At 45.7% G+C, this 19,789-nt stretch overlaps 2 non-coding genes across 2 annotated transcripts; both read right to left on the reverse strand.

Moving 5' to 3' along the window:
* Window positions 1-17,508: 17,508 nt before the first annotated feature.
* On the reverse strand, window positions 17,509-17,672 carry LOC147269952 (U1 spliceosomal RNA). The gene has a single exon (XR_015116727.1). It is a non-coding gene; the product is annotated as a U1 spliceosomal RNA (small nuclear RNA).
* Window positions 17,673-18,446: 774 nt separating this feature from the next.
* LOC147269953 (U2 spliceosomal RNA) lies at window positions 18,447-18,637 on the reverse strand. Its single transcript, XR_015116430.1, has one exon. It is a non-coding gene; the product is annotated as a U2 spliceosomal RNA (small nuclear RNA).
* Window positions 18,638-19,789: the final 1,152 nt, after the last annotated feature.

Consider the following 19,789-nt stretch of genomic DNA (forward strand, 5'->3'; position numbering starts at 1 on the left):
CTACCATTGACAGAACAGTCCTTGTTTTAGGAGATCATTCTCTGTGTTTGTCTCTGCCCTGCTCTCCTGCTCTCTTTCCCCTCATTTAGTCCTTGACATGATCCATGCTCTTCAGCTCTGCGGGTGGAATGAAGACCTGCGTCTGCTCTGCCCGTGCCGTCCTTCGTCTCAACCTAAATTGTTTGACCCACCTTTATAATGCTGCAGACAACACAACCAAACTGGCCCCGATCAGGATTTGACAGTCCGAAACATAGCCTAAAAACACCAAGAATAATATCCACCACCTTCTGAACGGGGCCTGGCCCGTCTCCTGCATCAGGGGCCGCCGCAGTCGCGCATCAGTTGTTCAACAGCTGTTCGCCGCAACACTCAATGAGACAAAGACATAGAAGCTCAAGCTGCTGTTGCGGAAGCCGTGATCGTATAGTGGTTAGTACTCTGTGTTGTGGCTGCAGCAACCCCGGTGCGAATCCGGGTCACGGCAGCATGAGATAAATTTCTTTGTGTGTATCGATGGACAAAAGCCAAGCCAAAATTTCCCACGATGCAATAGGGCAGTGTTTGGTCAGTGTTGAGCTGGCGTCAGTCTGACAATGATGTCATATTATTGTGTCATCACCTGACCACACCCAATAGTAGGCTCAGGTATCAGTTTCTTCTCAATGCTAATGTCTGCTAGCTTAGTCTGCTACTTTGATGGCTCTGCCTGCTCAAAGGTCCAGACCCCTGGATGTGGTGGTTCCTACCTGAACGTAGATTCTGTCAGCTCATGTTGTTAAATCAACTCACCAGGAACACCAGTAGATTTCAATGGACTGACAATGAGTCTCATTGAATGGTAAACATGTCAAATATGAAGTCATCACCTGAGGAGGTCTGCTGCTGGAATGAAGCTCCAGATATTCACAAGATATTCTAGATCTTAAAATAAAGCATTTTTATATTTGATTTCTTATTCATTCAGGTCATCCAGTCATGTGACTGAAGTCATCCAGTCACGTGACTGAAGTCATCCAGTCATGTCAGTGTTGTCACTTGGCAGGACTGTCATTGCCGTCTCATTCTAGAAAAGAATCCAGACTCCACATACAAGATGGTTGATGTTTTCTTGACTTGATGCTCTGACTGTCAGGGTAGATGACAGCTTCTTCTGCTGCTGCATCTGAGTGGCTAGGATTGGAGGTTTTACCTCCCAAGGTTGTTTGGTTCCAGGGGAAACTTCAAAATTCCAGTCCCCAACCTGGGCTGTTCTGAAACTCTTCTCCTGAATCACTCCTGAGTTCTTGTTAAGAGCTGGAAATGAGCTGCAGCAAGAAAAAATACCAGTGCCAACCAGATCAACTTCATGGCTGTTTTTGTAGTGATTTGGTTCTAAACAAATAAAACTGACTTGACTTGATTTGGTGCCTCATGAGGAGAAAATTTGGGCACAAATGTTGGACAAGAGTGTTTGTGGAGGGTGTTTTTTTGTTGTTGTTGCAGTGTTGTAAGTCACTGTAACTGCAGCTGAATGATTGAACTTTCTCCAAATGTCCTCAAGATGGTTTCCAATGACATCAGTTGTCACAAGAGGAAGTCTGCATGTAAACACACTCAGGTGTGCCCAGCTATTCTTATGAGAACATTCGATCAACTTCATTCTATGTGCAGCCTAACCTTAATCTTAATCTTAATCTTAACCAACTGAATCTTAATCTTTATTTGAAACTAAACTCAATCCAGACCTTGACTCTGAAATTCATGCAAGAACTCACAAACTGCATTGCGCTGCATCAGGGCCGGTCTTTGGTCCCCATGAGGACGAGGACTCCTGATCAGTGTTGATGATGGAAATGGTCTCCAACACCATAAAACAAGAAATACACACACGTGTAAACACACACAGTGACCCCACATGTCGTTTTTGCCCAACTTAAATTTTCATTCATTACCCAGAACCTCTCAAAAGCCCTGAAGAAAAATTGAATATTTGGAGTTTGAAAGCCATAAATCACATCCATATCATCTCGTCCATCTCAGTCTGATCTCATCTTTGTTTGTTGTTTTTTTAAAGGGGGACAAATTGGTACTTGGTTAAAAAAGCACTGTGGGAAAATGATCCTGCTTTCAGGGAGGTCTTTGGTGAGTTTGCTAACAATGCAGAGAACCATGACGGAACCAAGCACAAGGCTGCTGCCCTCTGCATCACAGCTACACTTTGGAGTCTGTTTGAACTGAATGTGAAGGGTCTGACATCATCACACCAGTACGACAACAAGTGACCATGAACCAAAAGAAAACCTTCACTGATGAGTCCATGGATCTCATTGATCTGTGCCATTTCCTGATCTTCAGGTTCTGTCTTTGATTTCTTTCTTTGATCTCTAAATTCTGTGCTTTGGTTTCCTTGGTCAGTCTTTGAATTCTGGTTCATAATAAAAAAGAACTCCCAGCATATTTCTGCAGACCATAGATAGGGATTTTACCAACTGCACCATAGCAACCCTCTTGCTGTCTGCTGTTGTGCCCCTGAAAAGTAAGACAGCCTGGCAGTCAACAAACTGGGCTCAACAGAAGAATGTCAACTAAAGATGGATTAAAGACCAGGAGGAAATGTAACCAACCTACAAAGATGGAGGGGAATTGAGACCCACATGTTTGCCATCCTTGATGAACTGTCCACTGGTGCAGGGGATGAGGTCATGGCCATGATCTGGGAGCCAGTCCTGGATGTTAAATGTCCTGATGATGGACAGTGCAGTGGCAAAATGTCTGGTCCACTGACTGAACTCTGCCACAAATGAGGAACAACAGTCAGCAAGGAGTAGAAACGAAGAGGAGAAATGGAGAGAACAGAAAGAATGAGAGATCATGGAGGAAAGAGGCTGATATTTGCAAGTGTCCTGACTACAACACAGCAATCTAGAGAAACCATGACCTGGATTACTGAGGACCTCCACTGGCAGTTCATTTCTGTTGATCATAGGGCCATGCTGGGTGAAGCAGGAATGAATCCTGGGACTGAGGTTGTGGAGCAATGGTCACCTTTCCTGCTGAAACTGTCAATTCTTCTGCTTGGTTCTCTCCACAAAACCAGTCCCTTAACGGAGCTCAAACCCCAGTTACAGCTGTGAGAGCCCAGAATCTGACACACTGGACCATCAGGAACAGCTTTGTGCTTTCAAACAACAGAGACGACACTCAAGGACTCAGGGAACGCAGGAATCTCTGGCCTCAGCTGACATGTTGAATTTCAGCAACACTTCATGATGCTGAGTTTCGCAAACCAATGAGAAGATGAAGGAGGCCGTCAACTCCTTCAAGCTCAACATCTCCACTGCTTTACCTCAGGAGGTCAAAGCAGAACCTGCACCCCCCACCTCTGATGTTTACTCCACACAGAGATGAGGGGTCAGTTCAGAAGAGTGAGCTGGAGTCTGGGCAAGTCTTTTCATTCAGTCCCTGGTTGAAACAATTGTCTCCACCAACTTCAGTATGGGTCTGGACCTGCACAGGTTACAATTCGTGTCTTGGTCCCAAGGGTTTGTTGAACCAGAGAAGCTTCAAGTGGTGACACTCATTAAACCCTGCATGAAGGTCAACCTGCATTATCTGCTGTGCTCATTAGCAGGGACTTAGCTCAAATGGTAGAGTGCTAGCTTAGCATGTGAGAGGTAGAGGGATCCATGCCGTCCTTCTGAGAATACTTTAACTTGTTCTGTTGATCAGAGGAGCTGCTGGGTGATGAATGCTGATGTTTGTCCACTGGTGTGATAAAGTGTCCCCTGTTACTGAGATGTGGATGAACACCTGCTCAGGTCAAAGCTGCAATCAAACCAGGGACTCTGAACCACACAGTGAAGGAGTTTGTTATCAAGATTTATGGCAGCTTTGAAACTTCCCACCATCTCCTGAATGTGGAGCAACTTGTCCTGCCAAAACTGTCCCCTCTTCCATTCTTAATAACACCTGTCCTGACTGGCAATCAAGCTAGGCTGCAGCGGTGAAAGCACTGAATGCAGCCAGGATACACAATGACTCAGGATACACAGGAATCTGTTGACTCAGCTGGAGAAGCAGAGGGTCCACCAAGACCAGCAGACACCTTCATTCTTGATTCTTGATTTCAAGGGCAGCCCCTTGAGATGCACCATCTCATTTTGGAGGGGGTCCTGACAAATAATGACCAACAATACAACAATAATAAAAGTAGATTCTATTTTCAACACAAGGACACACATATCATACACCCAGGTACAGGCCAACAATGTTCCCCAAAGCCCCCCCCCCCCCCCACCATCCAGTATTATACAAAGTATTATCAGAGATCTCACTGCAGAATAGGAGTGGGCCTGTGTTCACATACTCATACATTTAAACACCCATCTAAATAAATACTGCTTCCATGCACCATTAAAGTACACAATGCATATTCATACACAAATATCCACATATTTACAGTACAGAGAACAAACAAGAACAAGTAGAGAGTGAATCCTGGAGAGAAAAGGGGAGGTGCATCAGAAACGAGAGCAGATGTTTGAAAATGCTTGATGATTTGAAGATGAGAAAGGAAGAGAGAGACCCAAGTGAGGAGGAAAGGTTGTTCCAATCTGATGGAGCTTTAAATACAACCGGTCAAAGCAGGAGGCCGTCCCCACTGATCCTGGATCTGCTCAACCTTCCTGCCTGTTAAAAGGAAGGTTTTCATCACCACTGTTGCAGGATGTGCTGCTGGTGGAGAATTGTTGGGTGTAGATTCATTGAAGCAGTTTGGTGCTGGACCTGTTCTACTAGTAAAGAGTCATGAGAGAACTATGTTGTGATTTGGTTCAAACAAATAAAAATGATTTGACTTGATTTGGTGCCTCAGGAGGAGAAAATTTGGGCACAAAAGTTGGACAAGAGTGTTTGTGGAGGTTGTGGATCAAAGTTCTATTTATATCCAACACATAAAATCAAACAATGTGAAGCAGGCTAATGAACAATAAATCAAATATAAAAATGCTTTATTTTAAGGTCTAGAATATCTTGTGAATATCTGGAGCTTCATTCCAGCAGCAGACCTCCTCAGGTGATGACTTCATATTTGACATGTTTACCATTCAATGAGACTCATTGTCAGTTCATTGAAATCTACTGGTTTTCCTGGTGAGTTGATTTAACAACATGAGCTGACAGAATCTACGTTCAGGTAGGAACCACCACATCCAGGGGTCTGGACCTTTGAGCAGGCAGAGCCATCAAATTAGCAGACTAAGCTAGCAGACATTAGCATTGAGAAGAAACTGATACCTGAGCCTACTTTTGGGTCTGGTCAGGTGATGACACAATAATATGACATTGTTGTCAGACTGACGCCTGCTCAACACTGACCAAACACCACCCTATTGCATCGTGGGAAATTTCTGCTTGGCTTGTGTCCATCAACACACACAAAGAAATTTATCTCATGCTGCCGTGACGTGGATTCGAACCGGGGTTGCTGCAGCCACAACACAGAGTACTAACCACTATATGATCACGGCTTCCGCAACAGCAGCTTGAGCTTCTATGTCTTTGTCTCATTGAGTGTTGCGGCGAACAGCTGTTGAACAGCTGATGGGCGACTGCGGCGGCCCCTGATGCAGGAGACGGGCCAGGACCCGTTCAGAAGGTGGTGAATATTATTCTTGGTGTTTTTAGGGCATGTTCCCACCCATCTTCACGTGGGTGACAAAAATGGATTTTTTGTAAAGATTTCGGCGCGAGTTCGGCCTGTCAAATCCTGATCGGGGCCAGTTTGGTTGTGTTGTCTGCAGCGCCTGGCACGCTCAGCGGGAGCGAGTCCAATCATTATAAAGGTGGGTCAAACAATTTAGGTTGAGACGAAGGACGGCACGAGCAGAGCAGACGCAGGTCTTCATTCCACCCGCAGAGCTGTAGAGCATGGATCATGTCAAGGACTAAATGAGGGGAAAGAGAGCAGGAGAGCAGGGCAGAGACAAACACAGAGAATGCTCCTCTACAACAAGGACTGTTCAGTCAATGGTAGAGCAGAGTGGCGCAGAGGAAGAGTGCTGGCCCATAACCCAGAGGTTGATGGATCGAAACCATCCTCTGCTAGAAGAAGAAAACTAAAATGAACCAGTGTCTTTAGAAATGTGTGTCTGTTAAAAAGACATTCATAAGGATTTTGTCTTCCTCCATAATCACCAACCATTGTGAGAGTGAACAACAGTCCACTTTCTGACTGAAGCAAAAGTAGACTTCAAAAGGTTCTTCTGATTCAACATAGCAGCTAAATTTCCATTTCTATTTCCTGAACAGGACAGGTTAAAAAAAAGGGAATGTCATGACTTCCTCTGTATATTAGAATATGAACTACTAAAAATGTTCATGCCCAGTTTTAAGTTAGAATTAAACTGAAAATACCAAAATCTCCCCTCTTCAATCCTGTCACTCAGTGTTGTAAACTGTTTCAAACAAATTCTACTGTTCAACAGTTCGAGTGTTTCTAATGAAGCTGAATGTTCTCCTCTACTTTCCTCAGTTGTGTTTCTTTCATGTCCTCCTGAGATCAAAGACAGAATTCCAGGTACAAATAAAGACACTATCAAAGCCCCCCTGATGACATCATCATCAATTCTGTCTTTGATCTAGAGGCTCTTGCTTTAATCTTGGCTTTGATCTGACTAATGTTTCCTGACAGGTTGCTGTTTGCACTCCAGAGCAACCAGTAGTTGATCCTATCAGACCAGTCTGATGAACGTAGCTTTTCACTGTCAGTGGAATCACTGGGAAAAGAAACTCCTCCTGTCAGATGAAGGCTTCACTGTGTTGAGGAGGGTTTGTTCAGATGATTCTGGAAGAATAAATCAAAACCTCATCATTGAACATGAACATTAATCACTGATGACTGTTTTAACTGAACCTACTGGATACTGTGGTGCCTGATGAGGAGACAACTTGGGTACAAAGTTGCAGAAGAGGGTTTTTGGAGAGGAGATTTAGATGAGATGGTTTCCAAATCAAATCGGTTGTCACAAGGGAAAGTCTGCATGGAAACACACACACACACACACACACACACACACACACACACACACACACACACACACACACAGAGTCCTACTGACTAACCCATGTTTTTCTTCACTTAAACCACCACTGGAGTATTGAAAGAGATTGCATGAGACACCATCAACTTACATTAAAAACCCCTGACTGCCTTTAATTCCCTCCTGGCTGCAGGAAATTAGACAGACCAGCCCCTAGAGCGGGGCTGCACGGTGGTACAGTGGTCAGCACTGTGCCCTCACAGCAAGAAGGTTCCGGGTTCGGGTCCTGGCTCGGGCGTGGGATCTTTCTGTGTGGAGTTTGCATGTTCTCCCCGGGCCTGCGTGGGTTCTCTCCAGGTACTCCGGCTTCCTCCCACTGTCCAAAGACATGGACATTAGGGGACGAGGCTGATTGATACTCTAAATTGACCGTAGGCATGAGCGTGAATGGTTGTTCATCTGTGTGTTGGACCTGCGATGGACTGGTGACCTGTCCAGGGTGAACCCCGCCTCTCGCCCGTAGATGCTGGGATAGGCTCCAGCCCCCCCCCCCCCCCGTGACCCTTACTAGTAAGGAATAAGCAGAAGATGACGATGGATGGCCCATAGAGTGGAGGTGAGACCACAACCATGCTCTACAATCAATATTTACATCAAACCAGCAACAACTTAACCTGACTAAATATATCCATGATTCCAGACTACTACACCAACTCAATCATACATCCACATGCATAATAATTCAATGAACCTCGCCTGTGATTGAACCCCCTCTCCCATCTGGGAGCAAAGGTTTGCACCTACAGCTCTTAAGGAGCTTCCTTGGGCCACTCTCCCCTTTTGGCTCCACCCCCTTTAAGGAAACCACCAGGAAGAGGTGAGGACTGACCGTGATGACTGAAACTGCCACATTTACATGAGACAAACTTGATCAACACTAAATACCAGGCCTTGCACAGTGATTCCCACTGACTGACACTGGGGTCTTCATTTTCCACAGGCAGGATGGCCGGTCCCCCTGTGCTTCCCAGGTCCCTCCCTGGAACACATGGCATAGCAAATGTTTCACATATTTGCTGATTCAATAAACCTGACCATTAACATGTGTGTGTGCCTCTAATTTACATAAACTGTTAATACCAAGACAAATGCTACCTTCAATTCATCATTTATGTCATGGAACCCTGGGTCTCCATGACATTGGTCAACCAGAGAAGCTTCAACTGGTGACGCTCATTCAACCCTGCATGAAGGTCAAGGTGCATTATCTGCTGTACTCCTTAACAGGGGAATTAGCTCAAATGGTAGAGCGCTTGCTTAGCATGTGAGAGGTAGAGGGATCCATTCCCTCATTCTCCAGAATACTTTAACTTGTTCTGTTGATCAGAGGAGCTGCTGGGTGATGAATGCTGATGTTTGTCCACTGGTGTGATAAAGTGTCCCTTGTTACTGAGATGTGAATGAACACCTGCTCAGGTCAAAGCTGCAATGAAGTCAAGTCATCACCCTGTAAAGCACCAAATAACAAAAGTTACACTTTACAAGTAGAACAGGTCCAGTTCAACACTCCTTAAATGAATTTACACCCAACAATTCTTCATGAGCAAGCACATCCTAGCTTAGGCCCAACTTTTCTTGGCGCTGTCCCAGATGCTTGGGAGCTGCTGGGGGAGCGCTAGTTGGGCCTAAGCTAGGAGCTAAGCTAAGGTGGTCTGCACCAGCTAATGAGGGCTGGCTAGCTCTTGCAGCTTTTGGTGCAGAGCCGCTGCAGGTCCAATTCAACCTCGCTAAGCCTCACCTCCAACACAACAAGAAAACTACATTTAACACACTTATCAGTATCACTAAAGGAGGCAGAGGAGGAACAAAACATGTGGCACTCTGAGCAGGAGAGAGGAGAACAAGAGGGAGAAGCCATCGTTAGCTTAGCGTGTTTACAAGGCCCTGTCAGGAGCTGTCAAGACCAAAGTTGTTGACACACCAAAGAAAGAAACATGTCAAAGTTTGTTCATTCTTATGAGTTCAACTGAAAATTAGTTGCAGAGTGACGACAAAAATGGAGAAATCCTCCTCTTCATTACTCAGTCAAAACACCTGACACACACACACACACACACACACACACAAATAGTTTGATTTTGTGAGAAGATAAAAAACCTACTTTGCTTCAATAAATATAAATTGTTGAGTATCAGTCCTCTACTCATGTGTGTGAGTGTAGTTGTTGTGGTCGAGTGGTGAAGGCGATGGACTAGAAATCCATTGGGGTCTCCCTGCTCAGGTTCCAGTCCTGCCAACAACGTTGAACTGCTGCTCCAGAGGAGACAACACCTGCTCCTACTTTAGGTCCATGTGTCAAAGGTTTTCTTTCAAGGGCTGCAGCAGCTGATGATGAGGGAGAGAGAGAGTTAGTCTGGGGTTGCAGGAATCATACAGCATCCAAATAATAGCAGGTTGGAACATTTATTTAAAAGAGTTTAACATGGTTACACACACACGCACACACACACACACACACACACACACACACAGCCTTTCTTTGGTATAAAATGGTCTGTCACATTCTCTCACATTGCACAACAACACAACAAACAAAGACGGCAGGTCCAGTGTGGTCCTGATAAGACCACTGGACTGCAGGGTCCCAGTATCACTGGTGACAATGGTTTTACCAGCTGGGACCTTGGACAAGAACTTCTCAGAGGAAACTCATCATGGAGGCTCAGTGAAGAAAACTAGACCTGAGCTGCCTGCTGGAACCTAGCAGGTGAAGGACAGAGCTCCACCTCTTTGGAGACACCACCACTGTGGGCTCATGTTGGCAAAAGAAGTGGGTCAGTTTTTGACACACACACACACACACACACACACACACACACACACACACACACACACACACACACACATACACACACACTTGGATATATATGCCTTTTACTGCAGGAACCAACCAGAACCATCCAGAACCTGAACCTCTATATCTGATTCTGGGTCTGTTTGTTTCCATAGGCTAGCACACGGCACAGGGTGGCCTGGTTTCCAAAAGTTTCTTGGAATCCTTATTATCAATAAAGTATCAAATATTTTGCATAATAAATGCATGCATGGCCTCATATTTTGCCATTTTAACGTGCTTTAAGTTGACGGTGCCCACCTGTCGTGTCAATGTTTCTATGTTTGTCTGTTCTGGTCTGAATGAAAGAGGAGGTTTTCTTGGTCATGTGACGTGGATGAGAGTTCAACTAGAACTTCCTGATTCAACAGGATTTTAGTTTGTTGGGATTTTGTCAAAGCCACCAACCAAACCTCTGAGTGGTGCAGATGTCTGCTGCCTCCTCAGAGCAGACTGGAGCTCAGCCTCACTCACCTGTGGGAGCCCCAGCAGAGCCACCGTGTGATGGAGTTTCAGTTTAGGCTCCAAGGTCCTGGATTGAATTGGTGTTTGTGTGTTTTTAGGCCTCCTGGCACCATCAGTGGTAGAGCAGAGTGGCGCAGAGGAAGCGTGCTGGGCCCACAACCCAGAGGTCGATGGATAAAAACCATCCTCTGCTAAAAGAAGAAAAATTAAATGAATCAGTGTCTTTGGAAATGTGAGTCTGTTAAACAGAGGTTCATCAGGATTCTTTCTTCCTCCAGAATCACCAACCATTGTGAGAGTTAACAACAGTCCACTTTCTGACTGAAGCAAAAGTAGACTTCAAAAGGTTTTTCTGATTCAACATAGCAGCTAAATTTCCATTTCCATTTCCTAAACAGGACAGGTTAAAAAAAAGGGAATGTCATGACTTCCTCTGTATGTTAGAATATGAACGACTAAAAATGTTCATGCCCAGTTTTAAGTTAGAATTAAACTGAAAATACAAAACTCTCCCCTCTTCAATCCTGTCACTCAGTGTTGTAAACTGTTTCAAACAAATTCTACTGTTCAACAGTTCAAGTGTTTCTAATGAAGCTGAATGTTCTCCTCTACTTTCCTCTATTTTGTTTCTTTCATGTCCTCCTGAGATCAAAGACTGAATTCTAGGTACAAATAAAGACACTATCAAAGCCCCCTGATGACATCATCATCAATTCTGTCTTTGATCTGTGTCTGTCCAGCCTGTCCTGAGTGGATCCAACAGTTTCCCATGGGTGACTCTGTCGTGGTCTCTCTCCTCCTGCTGTCTCCAACTCTCAGAGTGCTTCTACTGGTTTCTCTCCATCGTCCCTGTTGCTAGGCAGAGCACTGGTGAGGGCTGAGGCCAGTGATGTCATCACCTCCAGCTGAGACCTGCCAGGTGATCCTGCTTCATTCAACTCTGCTGCCTCTGCCACTGCCCTGACTGGTGAGGCTGACAGCAGGTTCTCTCTCATCTAAACTCTCTGTTTACAATGGAGGCTGAAATCCTTGTGATTGGTGGTTCAATCATCAGGTCTGTTGAACTCCCAGGAGCCATCACCTGCTGTCTTCCTGGTGCCAAAGTTGTGGACATTATTGAACGTCTCCAGGACTCATCGACCTCCACCCCTCCTGCAGGTTCTCCCTGTCTCTGTGTGGGTTCTCTCTGGTTCTCCAGCTTCCTCCCACAGTCCAAAGACATCAAGAGGGTAGTGGTTACCTGAACACTCTAAATGACTGAGTGTGAATGGTTGTCTGTCTGTGTGTGTTGGTCCTGGGATGGACTGGTGACCCATCAAGGGTGAACCCAGGGCTGGACTGGCCATCTGGCCGATGCACATCTTTGGGCCGGCCCATAACTGTCATAATTTTTTTTTCAAAAGTGTATAGTTTTTAATCGACCGTAACGGTATCGGAGACGCGAAACGCGGCCCATTGGTTGATTTTCTTGAAGGACATTGGGCTCGTCCAATGAAATCTCTCAGCTCTCTCTCTTTCTCTTAGTCAAGCCATGCTGTTGCAATGGAAGTGGAGGAGTCAGATCAGACAGTTGGAGACTATTTTAGTCGCCCTTCTTCCACACAGAGGACTGATTTTTTAAAGTTTCATCCTCAACAAGATTCCATAAACCCTGTCGTCCAGAGGCTCTTCGTTAGAACGGACGGCACGACGTGGAAATGGCTGACTTATTGTGGTCAACGTCATGCTTTGTTTTGTTTTGTTTGCCCTGCTTTTAGCAAGCCCAGTGATCCAAGTGTCTTCATTAGAGGCCTGACAGACTGGAGGCATGTGCACCAAAGAGTAGAGGAGCATGAGAGAGGCATGGCACATAGGCAGTGTGCTGAGGCCTATTTTTGAAACTGCTCCAGAGCAAGATTGGCCACCTCCTTGAGGGAAGACAGCTGACAGGACACCGTGAGCAGGTTAAGAAGCAGGGCTGGACTGGGACCAAAAAATGGCCCTGGCATTTTTCATCCCTGGCAGCCCTCCATGGTTATTTACACGATATGTGTAAGCACACGCCATACCAGAGGATGTATGCGCACATTTTGAAGTTTCAAAAATTAAAATAAAGTGCAGTATTCTACATGGAAGACAGTAACCATGTTAAAAGAGTGATACTCTTTCACTACTCACAGAGACCTTCTTCTTCCACTACACGTTCCAACACCTGACGTCTCTTCTTCCCAGCCCAGCCCTGGAAGAACGCGTCGAGTTTTGGAAATTCGGCTGCTTTTCTTCTCCGGAGTCTCTCTTTTTCGGCTCCTCCTTTCTCCTTCCTCTTACTGGGCAACATTCTTCATGGCTTCTGACTGCAAGGCGGCCGCTGAGTGGTGGCACTACAACTGGATGGGTCTGTTTCTCATTTTAACACAAAAACAAACTAACCGCTGTTTCTGCGTTTTTACCAGAAATATATATTTTGAAATGCCTGCTCACACCGGCCCATCCGGCTACATCCACCAAACTTTACACACATAATATAATAATATAATATAATAACCCTGAACACAAGCCCCAAAGCAGTAGTTGTTTTGTTTTTCTTCATAAAGGAGGTGCACTGTCATGACTACGATATCTCTGGCAACAAACATGGAAGGGGCTTTGGGGTCTTGTGTTTCAGCTCTGTAACTTCTGGATGGCTGAAAATGTCAGAATCAGTCCTCTCACTGACATCAACCATTGGTGTGACTTTTGGTGGCTTCAGCTCAAATGAAACCAGGGAAGAGGGGCCAGACTTTGAGCAGCCCCTTAGGGTTAGTGGATGCCCCGGGACCGTGCTTGGGCCCCTTAGCACCCAGATGGCTGAAATTCCCAGCACATGCTACTCTGGGGCATCACACTATGTGTGTAAAGTTTGGTGGATGTAGCCCAAGTAGAAACACCAGAACCCAGATTTGATCCTCAATTCTGCTCCAAAAGGCTCTCGGAGTGCAGAAGTCCCAGACCCTGATTTTTCCCAGTTTCACAAGGGGATAGTTTTTTCTCTTTGAACCAAGGAAGTTGAAATTTGAGTGTGTTGTTCTGTTCTCGAAGGATCGCATCTGTGCTGGTTTGACCCCCCTAAGTCCTTTCTGCTGTCCATAAAGGGCGTGGCAAAGTCCAGTAAAGTCTTTAAATTAAGCATCATAACTGGTCAAAGTTGCTCCAAATGAGATGAGCTTTCTGGGAGGAGTTCACACCTCTGCCAGAAACCAATATTTAAAATTTTGAAGCCCCACCTCCTTCCTGAAGCTACTTCCTGTTTGGGAGGGGGTTCTAGAATTATTCCACCAGATTAGGATTTCATAAAGTTTCAGGTCTGTATCCACTGGAGAGGCCAATGAGAGCAAAAGAGCAACAGGGTCAAAGGTCAACAGGCCTCGTGTCTCAGCCAGGCCTCAAAGGGTTAAGTGAGCCTTTTGGAGCTCCTTTGAAAAAAGGCCTGACACCAATCTTGTTCAGGACCAACATGAAGAAGGATCTTTGGAACATTTTCACATCTTGAAGACCGCCTTGACTCCTTTTTATAGCAGGAGTCACTGAACAGCACAAAGCTGCTATTGCAGCCATCAGGCCTCATTTCTGATCAGTTATTATTGTTGAAACAAAGCTGAATATCAATTATTGATTTTTATTGTCATCATTTTGAACACCTGATGAGAGAAACACAATAAAAACATTTGAAAAGGAAGGATCAGAGTGTTGTTGTACTGCAATACTACAGTACAGCATCAGAGACACTCAGTTATTGATTGCCTGAATGATTGATTTACCCAGAAGAGGAACAGCTTTGTTGGAGCAGTAAAAATACACACATCAGAACGACAAAGTTACATTGGAAAAGAAACTACATGACATTACCAGCACAATATCTGAAGAACAGTTAGGATCAATTTAACTGGCCAGATAGTTAGGATTTCTTTAATGATATCCTTGATGAACCCAGACATCAGAGTGGTTTGTTCCCCTCAATCATAAATCTGTAAATACAGCGTGAAGTGATGGAACTAAAAGGCCACCTCTGAGTGCAGGAGTGAGCCTCTGTGACGGATGTGACGTCAGCAGACCGCCATTAGTTTGAGTCATTGTTTATATTCTTAATGCTGATTGGTCGATCTATAATGGTGACAAATGGACTTTGTAGGTAGAATAAACATCCAGAAATTAAATGAATTTGTAGATTGTCTTATTAATCAAAAGATGAAGTATTAAAAATATTTGTTTTTTTTCCTCGGAGTGAGCGACAACTACCGGATTTTCTCACAGAAGAACGGGGGCCGACTTCCACGGATCAGATGTTTGTAATTCCTGGGGCACTAAAATCCATTTCATATTATTCTTTATTGAACAGCGAACATTATGGAAATAAAATTTATATTTCTCGCCAGAAATGTCCTTAAAATGCTTAAAATGTCACAAGAGAAAGTCTACATGTAAACACACACACACACACACACACACACACACACACACACACACACACACACACGTGTATCAACATGATGTTCCGAATGTTTCACTGTCTGTGGTTGTCCAGCTCTCCTTGCCTCTTCACTGTCATTGTCAGAACTCGGAGCAGTCTTCCTCTCCAGGTGATGTCTCTGAGTGATGATGATTGCTGTCTGTTCAACCAGCTTCATTTGTTGATATCTGAGAAGGACTGAAGACAGCAAAGTGTGCTGATTGGCCAACAACCCCTCACAGGTCAAAGGTCACTGCTCTGAGGCGGACCAGTTTACTGTAACAGTGGTGGCACCATCCACTGCTGGCGCTCTCTTCAGTGCTTCTTGTTTCTGCCCTTTGTGTGTGAGCTCCTAGAGCAGCTGGTCTGCCCCACCCCCCTTTTCTTTTCTATTCCTCTAATTTATTTTTTGATTTTCTATTTTTGTAATTCATCATCGATCTCGGCTCACGGTCGCTACACTCTTGACCTCCTGTGAGCCTTGAAGAGAGAGAAGCCACCTTTGTGTCGGAGAAGAGCAGCTTAGTCCAGGCAGCCAGCAGCCTGAGACCAGAGGGTAGCCCATCAACGCGCTTCCCTTCTTCATCGAGCGAATCTCAGCGGGAGCCACGGTCGACGAGGTGGAGGCTTTGGAGGCCGTCCTCCCACCAGTTCGTTGGAGAGGCGTCGTACATCGATGGGAGAATCCAGCTGAGAATGTGAGCCGGTTACGTTGGTTTTCACCGATTCAGGCCTGGATTCCTGTCTCGCTGCCAAACTCCGCCTGACTCCGTAGAGCTGGTCAGCCTCCACTCAGTCCTCTTCATTTGGTTGGAGGTCACCATCGTTCATCCTACACACCTTTCCACCTGCCTCTTAGCCGTCTACTTGAAGCTCAGATAAATCCAGGCTAATTCATACCTGCTACTCAATATGGGCCTTAATTACTCTGCTGGAATTATCACTCTGTCTTAAGGGTTTTCTTAATTGTATTAAATCCTCTTTAATTTCCAAGAAGTCTCCCAACTCATTCATTCATGCAAGCCACTGATCCACAAGACCTCATTGATGAGCTTCAACCTGAGACTGATTGTTTCTCATTGGACGAGACACCCATTCAATGAGACTCATTGTCAGTCCATTGAAATCTACTGGTGTTCCTGGTGAGTTGATTTAACAACATGAGCTGACAGAATCTACGTTCAGGTAGGAACCACCACATCCAGGGGTCTGGACCTTTGAGCAGGCAGAGCCATCAAAGTAGCAGACTAAGCTAGCAGACATTAGCATTGAGAAGAAACTGATACCTGAGCCTACTTTTGGGTCTGGTCAGGTGATGACACAATAATATGACATCATTGTCAGACTGACGCCTGCTCAACACTGACCAAACGCCGCCCTATTGCATTCTGGGAAATTTCTGCTTGGCTCGCATCCATCAAAACAAACAAAGAAATTTCTCCAGAATCAGGATTGACAGTGGATACAATTGAGTCCACACTGGTTTTTCATTCTGAGTCGGGTGCAGGTGTGGAATTTCAGACACAGTCTGTGTTTGTGTTGTTCATTCAGTGATTTTTCTTATAATTCCCAATCAAAGCCCCACATTGCTAATGAACTCAAAATGATGCTAACAGTAATGTAGTGATAGTTGCTAATAAACTAAGTGATGCTGACAGTCATGTGGTTAGAGTTTCGATTAACCTCAAAGTGATGCTGACAGTAATGTAGTAAGAGTTGCTTCGAACCTCAAAGTAATGCGACAGTGATGTCGTAAGAATTGCTAATAAACTCAAAACGAAGCAAACAGTAATGTACTGATAGTTGCTAATGAACTCAGTGATGCTTACAGTCATGTAGTAAGAGTTGCTAAAAACCACAAAATAATGCGACTGTGATGTCAGAAGAATTGCTAATGATCTCAAAATGATGCGACAGTGATGTAGTGAAAGTTTCGAATAACCTCAAAGTGATGCTGACAGTCACCTGGTTAGAGTTGCGAGTAACCTAAAAATGATGCTGAGAGTAATGTAGTAAGAGTTGCTACTAACCTCAAAATAATGCTACAGTGATGTCGTAAGAATTGCTAATGATCTCAAAATGATGCTACAGTGATGCCGGAAGAATTGTTAATGAATTCAAGAATGATGCTGACAGTAATGTAGTGATAGTTGCTAATAAACTCAAAGTGATGCTGACAGTAATTTATGAAGAGTTGCTAAAAACCTTAAAATAATGACACAGTAATGTAGTAAGAGTTGCTATGAAACTAAAAATAATGCGACAGTGATGGAAGAAGAATTGCTAATGATCTCAAAATGATGCGACAGTGATGTCGTCAGAATTGAGAGTCAGGGTTTTCCAAGTTGATCTCCTCCCACGCATGAATTCTCTGGTATCATTCCACTTACTGCGAAGACGAGCCGTGGATGTATTGTCCTGAGCCCATGGCTTGTCAGATACCATGACCCTAAACTAAATGTGGCAGAAACCCTGCCCTCTTCATGTAGGGCTGGAAGGTGTGAGAGATACTGGGATCTCTGCGAGGCTACGTCCTCCACGGTGTCCTCAGGCATGCCAGCACAAGAGGAGACCGCCAACTGGCCGGGACAGGCGGTCACCGTTGCTGTTGCCGCTGCCGTCGTCGGCCTTTCTTTCTTTCTTTCATTTTTTTCACACGATCACAGGGGAGAGCGCGGACGCAGTCCCCCACTGTCAGAAATTATGCAGTTGAGATTCCCACATTTGGGGAATTCACCAGGGTCAACACAGCCCCAGTGCAATGGCTGAGCCTCACCCGGGGAGAACCACCTTGCTGATCATGGTATCTCCCCTGCCAGGTAAGTATGACTCGCTGAGCTTAGGAACAGACATGAGCTCCAGGGACACAGCCTTCTGACTGACAGGCAGGGAGGCCGACACAGCGCCTGATCTTTCCTACCTTGTGCCAATCTGCCGCGTGCGCAGCCCCCTTTGTTTCTCACAACGATGCCAGATGTCGGATATCCCAAGCCCGGAAGCTCGACCGATGCCGTTTTCAAGGCTCACCTTCTCGCTGGGGGCACCAGCGTGGCCTCTAACCGCACGCATCGTGCCCCGCAGTAAAAAAAACAATCTCCGTCCGCTTTCACCCTTGGATGGAGCGTCGCGACCATGAGAGCTGTCAACGCAAGCGGCCCAATTCCGAAAGACTGAAGGCAGCAAGCTGGGGTTTCACATTTCAACATCAAGTTCACAACCCATCTCTGGGCAAAACAGGCACATTGAAGGTTCAGGTCTTTCAGAGTGCATTCCAAAGCCTTTTGGGAAAGGCTCCGAGAGCAGTGCCGTCAGCGGACCTCCATCCTTATCTGGAGTGCAAACGGAGCCACAACTTGACGCCCAGCGGCAGCGCGGGCGGAAATCCAGCCCCGGCCTCATGTGCAGCACTGGAGAGTTGGCCTCAAGAGCACGGGATTTGCTCCTGACAAAAGGGGAGGGGCCCGCACTGTTCCTGGAAGGCCATTGCGGCCGCAGGCTGAGGAAAAGCTGCAGTGCAGGAGGAGAACCCTGGTCCGGCTTTGGGTGGAGCAGGTGAGCGAGTGCCTGGCAGAGGCTTGTTTTATTTCCGACGAGAAATGCGGGGCATTGCACCACTCCTGGAAACACTGCAATACCAGGTTGATGCGTGGAAAGGACGGAGCAAGCTCCCGTTCCATCTCCCTGTTGCAAAAAGCAATTTAATATATGGTTCCCGGATAGGGAACGTACCAACTATTAACCTGATAAGAACAGATACTACACTTGATCTTAGCCAAAAGGCCGAGAAGCGATGCCTGACAGCCACCCGACGTGAGAGCCAGCACCCCCGGTACAGCCAATCCCGGCCGCGGCTGTGGGCAGGAACTGCAACATTTTGGGTGGCGACACAAAATGCAGTGCCATAAACACTACATCTGGCACACTGGTTGTCCCCACTGCTATCCAAAGCAAAGGCAATCGGTGCCTTCACCCTGCTATGCTAGTGGGGCGACTCAAAGTAAAACAAAGCGGTGTCCAAAGCCACAAGCCAGCGACTCATCCTGGAGTCAGGGTTTTCCAAGTTGATCTCCTCCCACGCATGAATTCTCTGGTATCATTCCACTTACTGCGAAGACGAGCCGTGGATATATTGTCCTGAGCCCAGGGCTTGTCAGATACCATGACCCTCAACTAAATGTGGCAGAAACCCCGCCCTCTTCATTTAGGGCTGGAAGGTGTGAGAGATACTGGGAGCTCATCGAGGCTACTTCCTCCGCGGTCTCCTCAGGCTGGCCAGCACAAGAGGAGACCGCCAACTGGCCGGGACAGGCGGTCACCGTTGTTGTTGTTGTTGTTGAAGCCGTGGTCGGCCTTTCTTTCTTTCTTTCACACGATCACAGGGGAGAGCGCGGACGCAGTCCCCCACTGTCAGAAATTATGCAGTTGAGATTCCCACATTTGGGGAATTCACCAGGGTATCCAAAGCCCGGGAAGCTCGGCCGATGCCGTTTTCAAGGCTCACCTTCTCGCTCGGTGAACCAGCGTGGCCTCGAACCGCATTAGAATTGCTAATGAACTCAAAATGATGCTAAAAGTAATGTTATGAAAGTTTCGAATAACCTCAAAGTAATGCTGACAGTCATGTAGTAAGAGTTTCAATGAACTTCAAAATAATGCGACAATGATGTCGGAAGAATTGCTAATAATCTCAAAATAATGCGACAGTGATGTCGGAAGAATTGCTAATAAACTCAAAATGATGATGACGGTAATTTTGGAAAAGCTGAAACTAACCTCAAATTGATAATACAGTGATGTCGTAAGAATTGCTAATAAACTCAAAATGATGCTAACAGTAATGTAGTGATAGTTGCTAATAAACTCAGTGATGCTTACAGTAATGTAGTAAGTGTTTCGAACAACCTCAAAGTGATGCTGACAGTCATGTAGTAAGAGTTGCTACTA

The sequence above is a fragment of the Aulostomus chinensis genome, chromosome 1 (assembly GCF_037954235.1).
Source record: "Aulostomus chinensis isolate RoL2024-O1b breed Wild chromosome 1, RoL_Achi_v1.0, whole genome shotgun sequence".
Classification (NCBI taxonomy): Eukaryota; Metazoa; Chordata; class Actinopteri; order Syngnathiformes; family Aulostomidae; genus Aulostomus; species Aulostomus chinensis.